General features: G+C 32.8%; 1 protein-coding gene across 1 annotated transcript in view; it reads right to left on the bottom strand.

The window, feature by feature from the left end:
• The window catches only part of LOC128014898 (peripheral-type benzodiazepine receptor-associated protein 1-like), a 92,678-nt gene that overhangs the window by 50,369 nt on the left and 29,538 nt on the right, over positions 1-12,771 (bottom strand). The window lies entirely within an intron of this gene.

Here is a 12,771-nt window from a genome sequence, read left to right as displayed (position 1 = left end):
TGCTTTTTTTAATTCATAACGGCACAAAAATGTATTAAAGCTTGCTCAAAAATATGAAGCGGTGCGACTGTTTTCAACATTGATAATAATAAGACGTTTCTTGAGCAGCAAATCATCATATAAGAGTGATTTCTGAAGATCATGTGACACTGAAAACACACATTTACACAGAAAATAAAATATTTTAAACTGTATTAACATCTCACAATTTTACTGTTGTTGTTTTTTTTATATTGAGTGACTAAAAAAAAAAAAAAAAAAATTTAAACCTGTCCTGATATTTCAGGTTTGTCTTATTTTATCTCGACTGAAAGACAAAATCATGTCACAAAGCATTAAAACTAGAGTGCTTCAGCTTCATCTTCACTCTAATGTTGATGCCTCTGCAATATACACACAGCTTTTAACAGCACAAGTTAATCAGATTTGATTCAATCACAACACACTGATATACATGATAATATTTAGAGCCAGAGAGACTGAGACCACAAACAAGGGTGAAAAGATCCCATCTTCATCCTCAATGCAGAACTGTGCAGGTCATTTAGCAGCAGATACATATTCATACACATTAACATGCATAAGAACACAATACAGCAGCAATAGCATGCAATACAGTATTTTTTTAAATTATAAAAACTGTGATTTAGAGCAATTGAAAAAAATAAAATACAGATTTGTAGGGCTGCACATTTTGGCCACAATTTTGTGATTATGTAATTATATGTTTAATTATTATTATCATCATTATTGCATTTTACTTTTATATTTAATTATTTTATTTACATTTTTAATTGGTACATTTTGTTCCTCCTCAGTCTCGTTCGAGGTGGTTCTTGTATTTGTTTGTTTCTTAATAAGTGAAAAATTATTATTTGTTTTTAATCTCAGCATATTTGATTTTATAATTGCATTAAGCAATGCCAAAAATGTGTTTTTATTTTGAATAATTATGCAAGGTTGCATAAATTAAAATTATTATTTATTATTATTATAAAAACAAATAATAATGCTTCACTTTTATGTTATTTTAATAATTTGTATTTTTCACCTCAGTTCAAGGTGGTTCTGGTATTTGTTTCTGTTTGTTACTAAATAAAATCAATCGATCAATCAATCAAATTTAATACCAAATAGAAAATAATAGTTATTTTAAATGATAGAAATGTTGCACAATATTACGGTTTCTACTGCACTTTAATGTATACAGACGTATTATTACTGCAAAAACACCATAAAAACAACAAAAATGATCTTTAAAGTGCACTGAATTCAAGCCATTTGAAATAAAGCATATGAGAGAAAGAGGAATTGTGAGGAACAGACCCAAAAATAAATTGATATTCACTGAAAATCTTCATTCTTTTTGTATGGAAAGCAGCGGAATGAACATTCAAACTATTTCCTCATTTGCTTTTCATCAAAAGATTACAGTATATGAGTTAGGAAAGACACATGACCCCAATAAGAGCCACAAGCTCTAAATCAGCCGAATTATAATATTCATGAGAGTTATTCTTCTATGAGATTAATGTCTGAAATGAATCATAATATGATATAATGATAATCTAATATTAATAACATTAAAAAATAATGAAAATTACAAAAAAAAAAAAAAAACATCTATGCTTTAGAGAAATGTGTTTAATAGTCTTAGAAAGGCTTCATTTTCATTCTCCAAAATATAATCTCTTATTTATTTTAAATGATCATAACTATAATACCAGACTGAATGTGATTTATGATTTATAATGTGCATCATTCTATTGCATTATTTTCATTACAACTCACTCTAAAATACTGTATTACTGTAATTTTAATCTAATGTGAATCACATTAAGAATGACTGAGAAATGAGAGTTACAAAAAAAAAAGAAATACATTTAAATGGAAAAAAGTTTGAGTTTACATCTTGTAGTTAATAACTCGCATTGTGAGATCTAAGCTTGCAATTGTAAGGAAAAATGTCAGAAATGGAGTTTATTAATTGCAATTACAAGTTTACATCACACAATTCTGACTTTTTTAACAGAAACAAAGTTTAAATGTTACAAATTAATAACTTAGAATTGAGATCTAATCTCGCAATTGAAGGGAAAAAAGTCTGAAAATGAAAATACATTACAAGTTTATATCTAACTCGTAATTGCGAGAAAAAAGTCTAAAATTACAAGTGCACTTCTCTCATTTCACGGCTTGTTTCTCCGAATTCTGACTATACATCTTGTAATTAATAACTTGCAACTGCCAGATACAAACTCACAACTCAAAGAAGAAATTGCAAGCAAGTTTGATAACTTCTGCACTTGTTACTGCATTGACAAACACACACAAGTTTCAGGCGGAGAAAAGATGTCTGCTGGAGTTCCCATCATGCCTCTCTCTCTCTTCCTCTCTAATCAACGCAGATACAAGCAGAGATAATTATTTTTGGTTTATTACTCCAGGGAAATAACATTAACAAACACATGAGGACTGAAGCGCAGGTGAGGAGAGACACAGGTGGAGCTGTTCTCAGATCAGTGACGACACAATCATGTTTCAGGGCTCTTTCCTGAAGCGCGTCGGCCCCTGGGTTACCAGCACAAAGACTCGTCTTTAACAAATTGAGCCGTTTCAGCCAAGAACTCCACGGGAAGTCAATTAATCAGACCGAATTCAGCACGAGAAAAAAAAGCTCATCTAACAAAGGTCTGCCGGAGCAAATCTGAGCTCGTTATTGTGCCATATTGTGGGTGACTAACTGACCCTGGAAGGAAAAAGATGGAGAAATGCAATGCAAATTTGAACATTATCACTGTTCATGGCATAAATGAAGCACTGGAAAAAAGAGCACACAAATACAACAAAATCATGCAGATGTTACATACAAATGTTTTTAATTGCTTAAACTGTTTAAGGAATAGTTTGCCTGAAATCATAATGTTCATATTAAACATATAGAGGACATTAAATCTACAGAAGGCGGCAAAATTTGCACTATTATTATATTTTTATGTTACCTTTTTATTCTTTTGGGAGCTTGAAAAGTCAAAGTTCTTTGACAAATTGATTGTACTCCACTATTGTAAGTCATTTTGGATAAAAGCGTCTGCTAAATGTGACTCTGGACCACAAAACCAGTCTCTAGTGTCAATTATTTTTTTCAAAAATGAGATTTAAAGCTTATTAAATAAGATTTCCATTCATGTACGGTTTTTAGGATCAGACAATATTTGGCTGAGATACAACTATTTGAAAATCTGGAATCTGAGGATGCAAAAAAATCTAAATATTGAGAAAATCATCTTTAAAGTTGTTCAAATGAATTCTAAGCAATGCATATTACTAATCAAACATTAAGTTTTGATATATTTTCGGTAGGAAATTTACAAAACATCTTCATGGAACACGATCTTTATTTAATATCCTAATGATTTTTGGCATAAAAGAAAAATCAATAATTTTGACCCATATAATGTTTTTTTTTTTTGTTTTTGTTTTTTTGGGCTATTGCTAAAAATATACCCCAGTGACTTAAGACTGCTTTTGTGCTTCAGGGTCACAAATGCATAAATGTAAATGCAAATGAAAGTCCTCATCACGGCCTGACTTTATTATATAGAAAGAGCAACATCCTACCAAACTATGATTTCATTTGAGAAAATCTATCGCTGTATCATTTACACAGAAACTTCCATTCAACCCCGTCAAAATAAAAGTCATTGGTTTAATTTGAAGAAATTGTGACAGAAATAATACAGAAATACACTACTTTTCAAGGTAGGAATAATAATGTTATTTTAGAATAATAATAATAATAATTATATGGAATAGTGACAATTTTCCCTCATTGTTAGAATTTTAACCCTTTGAGGTCTGAGGTCTCTGCACAAGAAATAAACTCTAAAATAGTACTGAAAAAGTCCTGAAATAAAGGTTTGGAAAGAGGAAAGCGGATTTTTATTTTCAGGTGAACTACCCTCTAAACAGTGACTCTCCGTTAGACTCCAGCAGTGAGAAGCGACAGCGCTGTGAGATGAATAATAAGTTGAGAATATGTCAGGACATCAGTTTTGATGTGACAGTCAAACTGTGACAAGCCAGAAATACTTGACTGGGTTCACCGTCTAGAAATGGAGTGGGGTTTTTAAACATACTCAGTGTGGGTGAGAGAAAGAGTTTAAACATGCATTGTAATACACTCACACACACACACACACACACACACAAAGGCACTCATACACACACATTAACTTATAAAAACTATAAAAACTTTAAATTGAAGCATACAAAGCATCCATGAAAGAAACAACTGTCGTGAATCTTTACACTTCTAAAGACTTTCATCTAAGTGGAAAATTCATAGAATATCAGAAGTGCATTTATCTTTATGCATTTAGCAGACGCTTTAATGCAAAGCATGCATACATACATACAGACAATAAAAATGACAAAAAATGTTCAACAAAAACTACTAAAACATTTAAAAATTAAAATAGAAAATTTCAAATAAACTTACTTTAATGTATTAATAAAAACTATAAAATTATCCTAATAATATTATTATTTATCATCTTTGTTTAGTAATGTACTAAAATCAAGTCTAAAATAAAAAAGTTAAAAACTATACATAGACAGATGTGTTTTTTTTTAAACAAAACTACTAAAAATGACAAAAACAATGGGATAAAAGTACTATAGCTAAAATTAAAACAAAGAAAGAAAATAATAAAAATGGATTCAAAATTATATATAGTAATACATGTTATAATATAATAATAAAATCTATAATAATATCTAGATGCTAAAATAACTGTGGAAGTGACAAACACAATCACCTGTGCTTTCTTCCACTATTGTGCATGAAAAAAAACAAAAGCTGAATAATTGCATTTTCAAAAGGGCATAAAAAATGTTAATAAAAATAATAATGAAGTCAAATTTTTCTAATTTCACCCACTACTGGTGGTGCAGAAAAATGACATGTTGGACTCTGAGTAAAGGGGAAACACCATCATATTATGCAGATTACTTTCATGTCCATCTAGCAATGTATTTTAATTTCTCCCTGGACTCTAGGCCGTTTTTCAGTGAGTATCTTATATAAACACAAGAGCACATCGAGTACAGCTGCTTTAAATATAAATGCATCCTGACATAAATCTATATGATATTTCCTTCAGTCATGATCTCTCCATGGAAATACTGGATTAGAGGACATTGTAGTGCACATGTAGAGTTAAGAGACTCAGAAATGACATTAAATACAGCACATTCACTATAGACTTTGTCTTAGTAAAAAATAACCTTGCACTTCTCTTCTTAAAACACTGTAGAGATGCATGTGACCAAATCAGCCTCTGGCAGGTCAAAGGAAAACACAGACATCAGCATTTTACCATCAACAAACCCCCAGAGACAAGAAACCACGAGCACACCGGCTGTTACGAGCAACAGAATAATAAAACGTGTGCGTGTGTGATCCCTACAGACACACACACACACACACTCCAGACGTCTGCAAGAGACAAATGTCTGAGTGTATTACAATGCATGTTTAAAATAGATTGATGAGCTCGGTCTGACTATCCACAGGGACATTAATAACTCAAGATGTACCTTATATTGTAATTTTCCTCTATAAAGAAGAGACCAGGAGAATTAGGGAGTTGTGTTTCATCTCTAGTAAGACTGATCATAAACAAACACCAAACATGAAGCATTACATTTTGGTGCACAAATAATTCTGCATAGTTTGTTCCTAAAATAGGTAAACTAGAATGCATTTAACCTTTAAGTAAGCAGAAACTGTAAATAATTGTAAATAAATGAAGATGAAAGTTTTACAAGAAAATGCTATTTTAGTCTTTTACTTTAAAATGTTGTTTAATTCAATGTGCTACTTTTTTCGCATGTTACTGTGCAATGCTGTTTTTTCATAATTAACTGTGAAATGTAAGATTTCTGAGTGACAATTGTTAATACACCATTTTATTTTATAGATTTTAAAAAATACAATTTAACAACTTAAATAGTAGATTATATCAATTTAAAAACAATATTTATGAGTGATGTGAAAGACATTTCATCTGAATAGAATAAAAATAGCAGCATAACTATTAACTAGCAATTGCAATTTACTAATTCATTCCCTCGGTTTTTTAAGTCTTGTGCACGATTTAGCAAATCGAGCGAATGCTATTGTAAATCGAGGGAACGCAATAGTAATCGTGTGCAAGTTTTAGTAAATTGAGGGAACGAATTAGTAAATAGTGCACACAATTTATTTATTTTTTCTTGCATGTCATGTGCGGGGCTCCGTATTATCATTATTATTTTAATTACATTTATTTATTTCACTATTATTATTATTATTAAATAACATACCATAAAACATTAAATAATAGTAATAATACGTTTTATTTATAATGCGTTGCAATAGTTCAGCCTGGAGGAAACAAAGGCGTTGACAAGCTTTTCTGCATCTGCTAGAGTGAGCAGGGGACTACGTTTGGTGATGTTCCTCAGGTGGAAGAAAGAGGTCTTACACAGATGTTTAATGTGGTCCTCAAAGGTCAGATGAGAGTCCATTTTAACACCCAGGCTGGCGACTGATGTTGAAATTGAAATATCCTTTGGAGTTGTTTAGCTGCAAGAAATTTTGCTTTGTTCACGCCTTTATTTCCTCCAGGCGGGTGGTCAGAGTGGAAGCTGACTTGGTCTTGATGTAGAGTTGAGTGTCATCAGTGTTGCAATGAAAAGAAAATCCATGCTGGCTGATTACATGACTGAAGGGGAGCATGTAAAGGATAAACAGAATGGGGCCGAACACTGAGCCTTGAGGGACACCACAGGTGACGGAAGGATTTAACCTCTGCTAATGCAACATGCTCAGTTCTTCCAGTGAGGTAAGATGAGAACTAGTTTTACACAGAAACAGAAAGATCAGTGGTGGAGTGGAATTTCTCAAACAGTTTATTTTGTTTTAAATGGACCAGAAGCTCCCAGGATGTGGGTCTACAGTCGGGATAGACAGGACGGGGGAGCTGTATCGGTCGAAGCAGATGTTATCAATTTTCGATCATCTCTCCTCTCTAGCTCCTGAATGACAATGAGTTTGTGATTTAAGGATGTAATTGATAGTAGAAAAAAAGTTGCTTGGATTTACCAGGGCTATTATTAATGATATTGGAGTAGAACTGTGACCGTGCATCTCTCAAAGACCTCGCAAAGGCTTTCTGATGCTCTCTGGAGACTTGTCTGTAAACAGTAAGTCCTGAATCCAATCAAGGACACACCCAGCTGTCTTCATCTTCTGCAGTTCACCAGTTTACCAGGAAACTCATCGTGAAAAGATGACAGTTCTAGTTCTGATAGGAGCATCGAAGTCTAAAAGACTGTTCAGAGATTGAGAAATCAACAGAAGAGAGATGCTGGAGGTCTATAGTCAAAGTGTCTAATGTAGGTTGATCTTATTGATTACGATTTTATGGTAAAATAACAATTGAGTATTTAAGAACATATACTGTGAAATAATATTATAATAATGACAATAACAAAATAATAATAATTTATTATTTAATATTTACTACTGTAATATTTGACTGTAAAATAAAAAATAAAATTTAAGGAAAATATAATACTGTAATGAAAAAAATAAAAAAATTTAATGATAATAATAATTAAATATTTTCCTTTAAAATAAACAAAATTACGTATTTTAGAATAATATAAAATAGAGAACTTAAACTTTCTTTTGTTGACAACAGACAGTAAGCACTTGAGCGTTATTTTGATGTAGTGCAGCACTAGTTTGAGCAGCGTGACACTGATCATTCAGACACAGTTGCTTCTCTATACAGCGAAACACTGAAGGTCATATCGTTCAGCATTCACTAGCACTTGTGTTTCAGACAAAACAGTGCATGACATTTACAATCAGAAATGTCTACACAAAATTACTGACCTTTATCTGAAAGCAAAGCAAAGAGACAACGGTGTAAAACACAATCAGCTGTGGTCATGCAGCAATGAGTTCAGTGTGCATTCATAAATCACTGCATTATAACTAAAAAAAGTATGAGAGGTTGCTCATTAAATAAGCTCCATGTGAAGGAGCTTTAGTCAACCTAACATTCAAGAATAAACTCTCTGCTGATGCATGACTGACAGCTCAGAGACGCTGTTATGTACAGCTGTGATAAGAGCGTCTGCGTCCTAACATATACTCCAATAACCAGACAATAAAGCTCATTATATTCATCCCTTCTCCCGTCCCATTCAATCAAACACCATCATACATCCTGTGATTCGTTTCCATTAAAAAGAAAACAGGCTGCATTTGTCTAAAGTGTCAGAATATAAATTAGAATTGGATATTAGTGTCTGTGACGCGAAAACCTGCTTCTGAGAACAATCGGCACATGTGCATGACAATAAGACGCTGTTCGTTTTCCACTATCATTATTCCAAAATTCTCCCTTGAGGGAATTCCTATTATACACGGAATTCTATATCCTCGCTGTTGGAATGCCTTGGAATGCGGAGTAATTTCATTCCATCCTCTAAATTGGAATGGGATCGGTGTTGTCCTGCTTTGGAGTGGATGTGAAGGGTGAGATGTGATTTCCGACCCGAGCGAAATGCTAGCCTGTGGCACTATGAAATAATTGTCTTAAAAATGGCGACTGTTCGGACTAGGAAGAATTTAATTTAGGAGAAACCTCAACAGTCCTTCACCTGGTTTAAAAACAGCTTCCAGAAACATCCGCTGGTGTTGGAAAGCCATCAGTGCCATATAGAAATATAAGCACATTTTTTTTCGTAATGTGTCTGTGTCCTGTTGGAACTGCACAAATGAAGCACACAACAGAATCAGGTCAATCCCAAATCGAAATCAATTAAATTGGCCATTTGTAGGGTTTGGATTTGTAAAAAAAAAAAATAAAAAAAATAAAAAATAAAAATAAAAATAAAAATAAAATAAAATAAAATAAAATAAAATAAAAATAAATAAAATAAAATAAAATAAAAAGAAATAAAATAAAAGAAATAAAATAAAATAAAATAAAATAAAATCTTTCATTGATATATCCCATACCAACTTTCTGGTTAAATTAAATAAGCTGTCTAGTAGGTCACTGTTGCCATGTTTGTTGGTCTGTGACATAAATAAACAACTCTGGCAAATGCAAAAATAAGTAAATTATATTTTTATATATTTTTTTTTTTCTCAATCATGATTAATCCCACTTAACATTAAAGTTTTTAAATTATATATATATCATTTACTTGATGACATAATTATATTTCATCAAGTGAATGGGCATAAACGTTCCAAACCTGTATAATTTCCTGTCTTCTGTTGAACACAAAAGAAGATATTTTGAAAAATGTTGGGATCTGAACAGTTGATGAGCACCATGGACTTCGGAAGTGACGATGTAGAAAATGTAGAATGTAGAAACAACAAAGACCGCATTTAAAGACAGCATAAATCACCTCTTTGGTAACTCCATGAATTAACTGATGACATGCGTACAACGTTGCATAATCACGGTTTCTTTTGTGCTTAAATATGAATGATACAGGCTACAGCACACGCCGCCGCATTTGTGTAGTCATAAAGACGTTCTATATATATATATATATATATATATATATATATATATATATATATATATATATATATTATATGATTATTATAGATATATTATTAAAAATATGTATCAGTAAAAATACTTAAGACTCCTTACTATTAGTCTGAATTCCCTGCATGCAACTAGACTTAAAAAATGTCTGCATTAATATTCTGTGCTGCTTTTCATCAGACTTCAAACGGACGCATGTCTGCACTCAGCTCCCTCAATGAAGTCCTTGAACTTCCTGAAGTTTTAGTGGTTTAGGGAAAAAAAATGAAGTGGTGATTCTTTTTCTTTTTTGCTGTCTGAGCACACCATGTGCTCTTCAAATCAGATCTGGAGGCTGGATGTGGAGCAGGAGAATAAAGCTTCCTGATCCAGCGAACAGCTTCCTGTGACACACAGGGAGCCACGCCGTCGTATTTCCACACTGTGCTGTGAATAAAAGTCATTAAGTTCTGTGTGCTACTCTACAGCATGTTAAACAGATCATATTCTACACCTGAATAGCTTTTTATACTCCCCTTCTGCCCCAACAGCAAGCAGCAATTAGTTTGCCATTTTCTACCATTTTTCTGACAATGAGGTCATCATCTGTTGTTAATGACGCCACAAACACATGCAGATACAAGACATTGTTCTCTCATGTACTTCATGAATCTGTGTGTGAGGAGCACTAGTCATTCATTCACCTCACTAGTGTTTCATTCAGCACAGTTGGGTCAACTTCTATAGTGGTGAAAAGGAAACTATATCTAACATAAACCAATTTACTGCAACAGCAAAATAAATCCACAATTGCATTTCTGACTTTCCAAAAGAGGAGAATAATACTAGTGTCACAAAAAAATCATCACAGTCTGTGAAAAGGGGCCATTGTTTTTGTTTTCTGACAAAGCTGAGAAATTAATAAAATAGAAATATTAGAAAAATATTAGACAAAAACAAAACAAACAAACAAAAAAACTTCAGAAGCTTAAATTAAAATAACAAGTGTTGGCTTGGCAACTAAATGAAATTAAGTTGAAGTAAAACAGAAATAAAATGAAGCTAAATAGAAATATATATATATATAAAATAAAAATTAAACTTTAAATAAAAGCTCAAATAAAATTCTAAATAGATAATACTATATACTGAAAATAATGCTCATACAGGAAGAAACGACAATTACATAATTATAGCATATGGTCCACATCTAAAAAAAGAAAACAACTTCCAAGAACAAAAATACAGTCTGTGTGGAAACTGCAACTTTATTTAGCTCACATCTGCCCGCGGAGCTGAACAAAGCCAGACACACTCTCTCTCACACACACACACACACACACACACACACACACCGCCGGTATAATTAAACACCCCCACACCGCATGTCTCTGTTATTGCCTCCCAGATCTTCACATCAGCACCTATTACAAAGAATAAGATTAAAATATTGACTGCTTTAACACATGCTTTCACGTCTCCTCTGAGCTGTGATTAACGCCTGAGCATTTAATTGAAACCCCTGACTAGTGTGTGGTCGACTCCAAATCTAATCCTAAATGAGCAGCACACTAGACATATAATGAAAAACAACCCAAAAAGCCCCTGAGGACGAGTAAGGGGTCTCCTGGATCCCTCTTTAAGGAGAAACACAACAGTTCTGTTCCCTAGCATGCTGTCTACAGCCTACATAGATAGCTGACTTCTGAGCAACCCCCTACAGACACACTCGCAAGTATATGCATCTTTTTTTTATATTTTACTCGCCATTTATTACAAATTATTTATATATATATATATTTATATATATATTTATATATATATATATATATATATATATATATATATATATATATATATATATAAATACACACACACACACACACACACACACACACACACACACACGTGTATTTAGATACATAATAAATATACACAGTACACAGACATATGTAAACAAAAACATCCACTACTCTGGATGCAATTAATCGCAATTAATTTTTTGACCACACTACTTTTAATACAATAAAATAACATAGCTGAATAAATAAAATAGCTGAATAAAATAAAAATAAAATACAGAAATATTATTAAATTGATAAAAACTATGCAGGCATTAAAAAAAATCTAAAAATGACAAAAACTTTAAATTAAACTTAAAACTGACTCTTAACATTAATAAAAACTATAATAGTATCTCAATGATAGTAAAATAATGCTTAAGATTGACAGTGCAATATGAGATGCATAATAATGTAAAAAAAAAACACATGCATGCAAATATTGGGTAAAATAGCACATTCTGATCAAGGTTTTTTGATACTGAAAGAAGTCAAACTATTTATTTACACATATGTTGCATTAAAATGCAGCTTATGTAGCTCACTATGAAAAACAGTGATAAAACAGAGAAACCTGTGCAATATTGAGGCAGAGGTTACAGCAGCACTGAGGTGGATAATACGAGCCAAAACCCCCCGAACTCATATATAAGTCATGAAGAGAGACCCTTAAGTGCCGTTTGCTTCCCTCACGTGATTTGTCACGGTGTGTGTGTGTGTGTGTGTGTGTGTGTGTGTGTGTGTGTGTGTTGGGGGTTTCATGAGGAAGTATGCAGACATCAGCAGCACTAAAATCACATCAGGTTTCTCCATCCAATTTCATCCAGACCTTTTCTTACAGCACACACACTAACATCTCTAAGTCACCTACATTCACTCACATGTCCTCCAGCTGTTGTCTGCTCCAGGCGCTTTGCACTGAAGAGGGTAAACTGGACAAGGCCCCAGGTGCACGCTATCTGCTTTGACACACACACACACACACACTTTGAAAAGCTCTTGACTGTCACAATATAGCTAAAGATGATGATAATAATCCACAGAAATCCTCCGCTGCAGGTCAAACTCATCTCTGAATCCCTTGAATCTAGAAGTCAATACAATTCTGTCGGCGTTATGTTGTGAATTTCTAGACTATGTCCACATGCATCGGTAGATTTATATAAAAGACCGATCAGTTGAATAATCATTCATGCAATTAAAAAGAAAAATTGTTTGCACGTGGCTAGAATGAACACAGTAAAAGTGTGTTCTATGCAAATATATGTTAAAATGTAGTTTATTCCTGTGCTCAAATCTGTATTTTCAGCATCATTCCT

Source organism: Carassius gibelio, chromosome A5 (genome assembly GCF_023724105.1).
Source record: "Carassius gibelio isolate Cgi1373 ecotype wild population from Czech Republic chromosome A5, carGib1.2-hapl.c, whole genome shotgun sequence".
NCBI lineage: Eukaryota > Metazoa > Chordata > Actinopteri > Cypriniformes > Cyprinidae > Carassius > Carassius gibelio.
The sequence above is the reverse complement of the archived record's forward strand: the minus strand, read 5'-3'. Positions and strand labels throughout refer to the sequence as shown.